This window comes from Periplaneta americana, chromosome 9, assembly GCF_040183065.1.
Source record: "Periplaneta americana isolate PAMFEO1 chromosome 9, P.americana_PAMFEO1_priV1, whole genome shotgun sequence".
Taxonomy (NCBI): domain Eukaryota; kingdom Metazoa; phylum Arthropoda; class Insecta; order Blattodea; family Blattidae; genus Periplaneta; species Periplaneta americana.
The window spans coordinates 95,501,424-95,511,228 of record NC_091125.1 but is presented as its reverse complement, the minus strand read 5'-3'; the positions used below and the strand labels follow the sequence as shown (position 1 = coordinate 95,511,228).

General features: G+C 35.7%; 1 protein-coding gene across 3 annotated transcripts in view; it reads left to right on the top strand.

The window, feature by feature from the left end:
- ATP7 (copper-transporting ATPase 1) overlaps positions 1–9,805 on the top strand; it is a 248,616-nt gene that overhangs the window by 21,146 nt on the left and 217,665 nt on the right. For 2 of the 3 annotated variants that reach the window (XM_069835392.1, XM_069835395.1), the window contains exon 1: positions 255–393. The exons of the other annotated variant lie outside the window; for it this stretch is intronic. The gene's annotated coding sequence lies outside the window, so the exon portion shown is untranslated. Of the gene's footprint in view, positions 1–254; positions 394–9,805 lie in introns of those variants that run through there. 3 annotated transcript variants of the gene reach the window in all.

Here is a 9,805-nt window from a genome sequence, read left to right as displayed (position 1 = left end):
GTTTGGCGGTTTTTAATATTCATTTTACGGATGTGTGATGTGCTTACAACAAATCAACATATTCTCATCAGGAATTATAATAAACGTTTCGTTTCTGTCTTGTATTATGAAGGTTTCTATTATAGACTGCTTCGAGTACTATCTTTGTGCGCTATCTTGAGTATTTCTTTCGCTCGCTCTGTATCAGTAACAAGTTTGAATGACTGGTGTATGACTCAAAATGCAAGTGTAGTTGTATAAATGCAGCGTCATTAGTGCTGTTTCAGACACATTTTTATATGTGAATGATGTGTGCTGTTTTAATGAAGTGTCAGAAAAACTATTTCAGTGAGAGAAGACGTCAGGTAGCTTTCACTCAAACTTTTCATTCTGAGCATCTGGTTGGATGAAAAGGTAAGATTTTCATTGGACGTAATGCTATAATGGCATTATTGAGTTGTGGTATAAATATTATTTTAGATCTAGATTATATCAAGTGAATAGTGACTGTCAATTTTGTTACATTTAGACGTTCATGCTCGTAACCTAACCCTTAAAATTATTGTTATTGTTGGACATAACCTCAACTTAATTTTGTAAAAAACTAACGACCTGGAAGAGAGATTATGGTAAAAACCTGCAGTTTTGCTACGTCCTTTGACGTCAAATCTGATACTTTCGCCACGTGATACTTTGCCTGTCGTAATTTTATTGATAAATACTACATTGTTTCTTATTGGCTAAACAGGTTGTAAAATGTGTTTTCATATTTTATTTTATATTTCGTATGTTCTCCATAAAATCCTTAGGCCTATAATCTGTTAAAAATTAACTACAAGGTAGATTTAATTCGTATCTAGTTGCCAACCTTTCTACTTTTCATTTTCACTCGGCACTATGGATTTAGTATCATTAGATAGAATGTTAACCCTGTCTCTGGGTGAACTTTGTCCCTTGATAGTGAGTTGTAACTATATGTTTTATTTAGCAAACTATTTTCTTTCAAATAAACAGCATAAAAACGTATGTGATTAGTAATTAATAGAGTTTGTCAGTATAGTAATGCATTCTATATTTCTGTGAAAAATGTTTACGCTAGAATGCGTCTGAATTTTCAGTTTCTTTACAATTCCGGTCCCCTTTCGCGCCTCTCAGTTACGAAGTGTGTGAGTGTGCGACGTCTTTATGTTCACCGGCAGGTCTGTTTGAAAACTTTGCGTTGCCTCTATATAGGCTAACTATTATTTGTAAAAACAACTAAAATTCAGTGTATGCCAGAATACGGTAGATATTCTTTAATGTTTGATAGATTTCAAGGATTATAGTGGTATCGGATTATAGTGGTGATTAAATTTAATGCCATGAATTAGGCTTGTAATAAATTTCTGTCAAGTTTGGAAGATACATTTCAGATTGAACGTTTATATATATATATATATATATATATATATATATATATATATATATATATATATATGGAGAAGAATGTTTATCCTATTCGAAAGTTTTGATAAACTTGTTACAGAAGTGTAGGCCTACTCAATTTACACAGTGGGTCAAAGAAACGGGAGTTTTTAAATAATATTTTTTTATTTTATTGGGTTATTTTACGACGCTGTATCAGCATCTAGGTTATTTAGCGAATGAAGGCGTTAATGCCGATGAAATGAGTCGGGGGTCCAGCACCGAAAGTTACCCAGCATTTGCTCGTATTGGGTTGAGGGAAAACCCCGGTAACTTGCCCCGACCGGGATTCGAACCCGGGCCACCTGGTTTCGCGGCCAGACGCGCTGACCGTTACTCCACAGGTGTGGACGCTTTTTAAATAATAAAATGAAACTTTAGATATTGTATTAAATTAACTTTTATTATATGAACATATAGAATAATATATACAGTGTCCCATTTATCTTGCTCACCCAAAATAATTTTTTTCTTAGGTGCCAAATGAAAAATTGTTTCAAACCAAAGTTGTGTAAGCAGAATGGGGAATTAATGCTATGGGTATAGCCTATCTTTCTTGTAACCTTGTTCATTAAGGAGATACGAGTAATGATTTCATTTCTTTAAATGACACCATATACGTTTTATTCAATGAATCATTTAATCTCTTCAAAAATACATTACAATGTTCCATTCTAATAACCAAACAGTTGAGGGGTACAAAAGAATATAGAACTCATAGTGTACGTGCTTACTACCCAAGTCTGAAATAAAATGACACTATCACATAATGAGCTGCATTAACAGCTGGGCACGATCATTGGTATCCTCAAAGAAATATGGCCCAACAATTCCTTTGGAAGAAACAACATTCCAAACGGTTACCTTCTGTGAATGTAGGGGCGAACCCAGGGTGCGAATCACCGGCAAGTGGGGGATTTCCCCCACTGTTGATCCCCCACTGTTGGAAAGTTATCTCCCTCTCGTAAATTCATATTAGCATCTCTACCAAGGGCGCCCGCAGGATCCAGTCTCATTGTCATTGGTAGAAAGATGGTTAGAAAATTAGAGGAAATGGATAGACGAGAAGAGAAAAAACTGAAAATGAAAAATAGTCACTTCTGAAATCTAAATTACGCTGCTCACGCATTCGTGCTTAAAGCACTCACTTTTATTGAATTATTTACCGAGGGTTTGAGAAAACATGTATTAAGCACGTAGAAGAAAATTAAAAAAAAAGAACGCATAAAAAATAAAAATCTCAGTGGTTGCAATTGCTACCACTGGCTACCCCCCTGTGGGCGCCCTTGATCTCTACCAGGGATAACTTCTATCTCCCTCACAAAATATAATTATTGTTTTAATATTAGTAGCGTATATTTTATGAAGTACTGTATAAAGTAAGCAAAGAAAATAGTATTGATGTATTATCATCACCGGCAAGCTGACAACAATCAAAACTTAGGAGTTACACATCTTATCTTAAGTCTGCTCATGGATATTATTATTATTATTATTATTATTATTATTATTATTATTATTATTATTATTATGAAGATGCAAGACAAGCAACTTAGTGCGACCAAGCGTTGAACCATAATAATAATAATAATAGCCCGGATGTTTAGGCATTTATTTTGGTTAAAATAGACAGGCATATAGGCACTAAAATAGTAAAAATAGGCATTTATTATTCATGCAAACAGACAAAAAATAGACAAATACTTAATAAACTATCCCATATGATACTCACTTTCCTTGGTTACATGTCACAACAAGATGCTTTTTTAAGTTGTCTACTGTCATAGTGAGCTGCCTGTCAGAGAGAACGTTTTACATGGTGGAAAAAGATCTTTCTACTTCTACTGAAGTGATTGGAGCAAACTTAAAACAACTTATTTCAGAAGGACTATCTCTACTTTCTTTCAGAGATCGGGAAAAACCGACTGTGTATTGTCTCAAAAAGAGGGGTGTGAAAAGGGATTAGAGACTTCAAAGTACGCGTGACTTGTGCGTGCAAGCGACAACAGTAACGGGACCTGGAGACTTGCTTTTAATACTTCCATCATCACCTTTCTTTTGCTGGTAAACCCCGAAGTGATCTGAGCACTGAAGGTTATACTGTTTAAACATCTTTGTTAAGTGACATAAAATATGGAATCGGTAGGGGAGAAAAGTTTACGACTTCTTGGAAACATATGTATTGCTGGAAAATATGATTCTCAGCAAATATTTGTGTGAGGTGAATATATATTTTTATATTATTATGATGTACCGAAGTACATATGATATATCCGTGCAGATATTCTGCGACATCATATGATGAGAGATAAGTGGAACGGAGAAAAATTCTCTCTGGCACCCAAGAGGTAGAACTTAAACTGAGAGGATTCTATCCGATATCGGGATGGGAATCCGGTGTGGCTTAGTGAATAGAGCGTCAGCACGTAGAGCTGAAAACCCGGGTTCAAATCCCTGTGCCGGAGAGAATTTTTCTCCGTTCTACTTATCTTTCATCATATATTTTTAATTTGTACATCCGTTCTTTTTTGTTTTTTGATATAATTCGTGTGCGGTTTATTTCAAATGCATTAAAAATATAGAAAATATACAATAATGACGTAAAAATGCTAAAAAAGGCATTTAACCTTAAAATAGGCAACGGGAGTTAAAATAGGCAAAAAAGGCAAAATAAAAATTGTGTCTATCGTCCCCAAATGTATGGAAACGTGTTTATCTGTAATAGGTCTCATACATGCACTCAGTTTAAAAAAGCCATTTTGCCTAACATCCGGGCTCTAATAATAATAATAATAATAATAATAATAATAATAATAATAATAATAATAATAATAATAATAATAATTTGATAAATACAAACTCAACCGAAGCGAATATGAACAGGAAAAACACGTATTATGTCGAAACGATATTAACAGTTACAGTAGCGTAAGTCGTTACGGCATTGGTCTATTGAACGAATTAATATTAGTAGCTTAAGGTTCGAATTAGAGTCCTGCAAAACCGGTTGAAAGCCGAACACTCTTGCATAGCGCTACTGAACGCCTGGCTTTATAGGCAGTATGCTTGCGTACTGCCTGAGTATTCGGTTTAACGTGTATTCGAGTTGATACGATCTCTCTGTGGGTGGACGGCTCTGGCGTATAAAATGAAGATCACAGTGAACTATCCAAATATTATAGCTGCGGATCAACAAGAGGAACAAACAGCATGCAGCGTGAAACTACAGACGTTTTAAAGCATAAATTGCAGAAAAAAAAAACTTTCGGTATCCACAAATTACCAAGGTTGTAATTTTTGCTTACACTAGAAAACTGAATTATAATATTACAATAATGACACACTTAAAAAACAGTAAACTCGATCAATAGTAAAACTAAAACAAAAATAACTTTATATCTTCTGAAACCTACTACAACCAATGCTTTTAGTATGTTTACTATGACTAGAGAATTAAACGTAATAGAGGTTTTCCATTCATTTAAGTGAACCTTATCGCCCCGTACAATGTGCAGGGTTATTTCACTTCTACCCTATATATGAATAGCTACTGTTTTGGAGGAATGCATTTAGAGTTAATAATTATTTAATTTTATGTTTTGTGATTAATTGTAATTCTATTATGGATTTATTTACTTATTATATCTCACATTATACATTATGCTCATTTCATTTTCTACATACTAAATTGATGGAAAGATCACCAAACAACTCTAGCCTCTCTAGCAACACATGTGAAACGAATATTGGCCATTCCATGAATAAGTGTTTCCACCAAGCGTAACTTTAGACTAGTAAAAGAGATTTATTAATACATAAACACAAGAAGTCAACTCTGATCATATAGGCTATGATAATAGGCCCTAATATTGTGAACATCAAATAGTTGATATTAGCACGTGTGTAATAAAATAGTTGTTCTTTGAATGACATTTGTTTTCTCTCTTTTCTATACAGAATGATTTGTTTCTAAACCTTGCTATTCTTTTGTTATTCGTAGTTTAGAAATGTGTAAATTATACTTATTTTGTACAGAACAACCACCATTGGGAGCCAAAGTAATCGTATTGTTGAAAATAACATTACTGTTTATCTTTTTAAATTGATTTCTTATTAAATAATATTGCAACTGATTAGAATAATTAAAAAGCATGCAACTATTGTTTTAGAAGTAGGCCTATACTTTTTTTTTAGTTTAAAGTACAAACGTCTTAATGGACTTATGTACTTATTTCCTATTTTGTTTTATAATGAATTGTAATTATATTATTGAACATGTTTACATTATGATATTTCACATTATACAGGGACATCATTTTATTTTTACTAACATTTTTAATATTAACCTGGCTATACCTTTGGATCAAGATTGAGAACCGCAAACACGATTGGAGTTCGATGATACTGGCGTAAAATACAAACATATCACTTTACTAGGTATAGGAGGGAAGAAAAGCAGTTCATCCATTTACGTAAACTAGGGAATATCACGCTTTTGACTTTGATAATTTTCATTAGGTTTTTGTTTAATCAAAATACAGTACAGTATTAACAATGAGTGTTTTTACTCACGAACTGAGCTGTCCATGCGGACATATTCATTATGCAGTGCATATTATACTGTCTACAGCACATTAGCGTTCACTATAGAGTATGAAGTTACATTGAAAAATAATCATAATATGGATATTTAAACACATTTTTGAAAATGGTGGCCGTTCATTTCGATACAGGCTTCAGTTCTAATGTCCATATTATCGCACTATAGACTATTGTACGTAATTCCAAGTACCAGTTTCGTACTTCGTATCAGTAACTCATGTTGAAATAATTCTGTACCTACCCTATAAAAGAGTACCTTACGTACTATAAATTCAATCTTCATTTCTACCCGATCCGAAAAGATAAAATTACTCAGACATGCTATCTACTGTCCGTCCAAGTGTCGCAGGGTCGTAGAAAGGGGGAAAATCACATGACAGTTAATTACTTAACGAGGCCCTTTTATTTAAGTTATTTTAAACAATTGTATGGTCCACACCTGTGGAGTAACGGTTAGTACGGCTGGCCGCGAAACCAGGTGGCCCGGGTTCGAATCCCGGTCGGGGCAAGTTACCTGGTTGAGGTTTTTTCCGGGGTTTTCCCTCAACCCAATTTGAGCAAATGCTGGGTAACTTTCGGTGCTGGATCCCGGACTCATTTCACCGGCATTACCACCTTCATATCATTCAGACGCTAAATAACCTAAGATGTTGATACAGCGTCGTAAAATAACCTACTTAAATAAAAAAAAAACAATTGTATGGGTATAATATTACGTAGACGTCCAATTCCTAACAGAAATTAATGTTTTCAGAAAAGAGCTAAGACAGCCCAGCCACTAGGCTTTACAGAAAGGCGAATAGAAGCAGGTGGGGGAAACCGGGATGCGACGTAGACAAATGGACGACAGTAGCATACCTGTGCGAAAATTATTCAATATTGAAAGCTCTTTCGTCACTGGAAAACGCGAATTTTTTTTGGAACGTACTGTTTACTCTGAACGTAAAGCTACTATGACTGTATATGCGGTCTTGGATCTGTGTGGAGGACGGTTGAACTTTATTAGTAGAAGGGGTGGGAGTGAAGTACATTAAAAAACTCAGGTACAATAAAAATTGAAGTAAAAATAAAATGATGTCCCTGTACATTACGTCTATTTCCTTCGATGTCACTGTGTCCATTGTTCATTTATTTGTTACTAGTCAAATTACTGCAAGTTCGAAATACAAAAATAAATGTATTAAAGTGTCAAATTATTTGTATTCCTATTTGAAGCAAACATATTTTTGTAATTAAACAAAATAATATCATTCAATATTATTACTCTGTTTGTATATAGCCTGCTGAGAAAATGTTAAAAAGTTATTGTATGATGAAATGTACCTGGTGTTATTTGGAGATCGTATTTTCTTCCTCCTTACCATTTCTTTCTGTGTGAGATTTGTGTTCTAAATAATTCTCGATCTTACATAAACTTATACAAATCGAACAAGATTCAGTCAATATGTGACGAGAAAGAGTTACGACGTAATCAAATGAAGTTATGACGTATACCGTAAACTGGGGTAAAGAGGATCACATGTGGTAAAGTGGATCATATGTGTATTGCTTAGATAAGTCAGCGCCATATGGATCACACATGCAAAGAAATCTCTTTTTAGTGGCATTTATAGAAGAAAGGTTTTCTTTGCATGTGTGATCCATGTGGCGCTGACTTATCTAAGCAATACACATATGATCCACTTTACCACATGTGATCCTCTTTACCCCAGTTTACGGTACTGTTTAACACTGGTACGGAAAAACGCCAGCTATATAGCGTTTATTGGTAAGAAAAATATACATGGCTTGTGCACGTCTTGTTTTGTGAAAAACTATAACATATCTATAAGCAACTTTCATTAGTAAAACTCTAAAAGTTTAAAATATAAACGATACTTATAAAATTACTGCAAGTTCAGAATAATAAAGAAAATATATGTGTTATAGTGTCGAATGAACTGTAAGAATACTTGCAAACACGTTTTTTTTTTTCAATAAGACAACGTAAATTTCCTTGTTAATCCGGTTGTGTACTCGAAAAACGTTATTTTCATGTAAATGCGCCTGATGTTCTGTCTACTCTGCAATACATCAGGCGTAATCGCTCGACAACCGAGTTAATCGGCCCGATGTTCATCGTAGCCGGTTGAGCTCCCGACCGGACGAATCTAAACCGGTTGTGTGCGCAGTTTTGCAGGTCTCTAGTTCGAATCTCTCACGTTATTTCTTTTAATTACAAATTTGACATCATATATGTCTCACAAAGTTATTTTTATGTCGCGAGATCTCTTAGAATATGCCCAAACGCTAATAAATAATAAACCTCCCTCTCTTTTTCAAGCAATACTCCTGTCTGTTAATAAAACGTTCTGTCTCGTTATTACGCTTGAAGATGTGTGAGAGACAACTCCGTCAACAAGGCCCTGGTTCGCGTAGATTATTCTGCATCGATGGCGGCCTGAGAGATTGGAGTCCCATTGCCAATTGCTCAGCAGTGGAACAAAATTTTTTATTGAGGATGGTGAAGTTGTGAATCGTCCCATTCCTGGTCAGCCGCGCATATCTACAAGAGAAGAGGACGTCATGTTATTGAAAGAAGTTGAGAACCACCCCTTTATAACTGCCTTTCAACTCAAGATAGCGTCAAACTTTCCAGGTTCCTCACACATCGTGAGGAGACGTTTTAGAGAGCGTGGGATACAGTGTCGTCGAGCTGTGAGAAGAGAAAATTTGACATGGAGCATGCCGTGGACCTCATAGCGTATGCTACTCTCCGACAGGACTTCGATTGGGGAAATGTCATTTTCTCCGACGAGGTAATTGTCTCCAGTAGCAACGATAGCCTTTCCCTAGTTTATCGTATAGATGGCCACCGATACCATGAACGCTTCGTGAGACAGGTCGAGTCGCGTGAGCGTCGCGTGTTGGGGTGGATGTCGTACAATGGGGCAGGACTTCTGGAACGCATCCACGGTCGGTTTACGGCAGAATTCTACGAACACATTTAGGCAAATGTAATGTTCCCTTCCGCCCGAGAACGATATCCAGAAGGAACACTTTCCTTTCACAAATATAATCACCCGGTACACACCGCCAACCGGATTCAAAGATGGTTTACGAGGAGGCGGTCGATTGGCCTCCAAAATCACCAGATATGAATCCGGTTGAAAATGTGTGGGCTAGAGTGACACGGATCCTACGCTCTAATTGGGCAGAACAACCACGCGTTCGGAGAGCTGACGAATTGTGGGACAGAGTACCAATGCGTGGGAGGAGATGACCATGAATTTAATCTGTTCCATAATCTTGTGGACTCCATGCTGCGCAGAATGAGGACAGTTGTTGACGCAGGTGGTTTGTGGACTAGATACTAGTCCCCACCACAGGACTTTTTTGTAAATATATTGACAAATTGTTTCTTTTTTTTTTTTGTTTATTTAATTATTTATTTATATTTGATATGCGTCCGGTTTTTTAGGATGTGAAACAAGTATTTTTGTTTATACAGGCTAAGTCTCGCCTATTAAGAGCCCACAAGTGGTGGGCAATACTATTTTTACAAGGTAGGCATAACAAAGTTTATGAACAAATTCCATTTCACATTTAAACTAATAAATAAATTAATTGATTAACTAGTGGACTTACTCGTGTTAATTATGTAAGATTTGTGCGGCTTACAGCTGTTTCAGTGCTTCACGTACCATTCTCAGAGCTTGGGCTGATTACCTGGTTGGGGTTTTTCCGAGGTTTTCCCCAATCGTAATGTGAATAAAGGTAA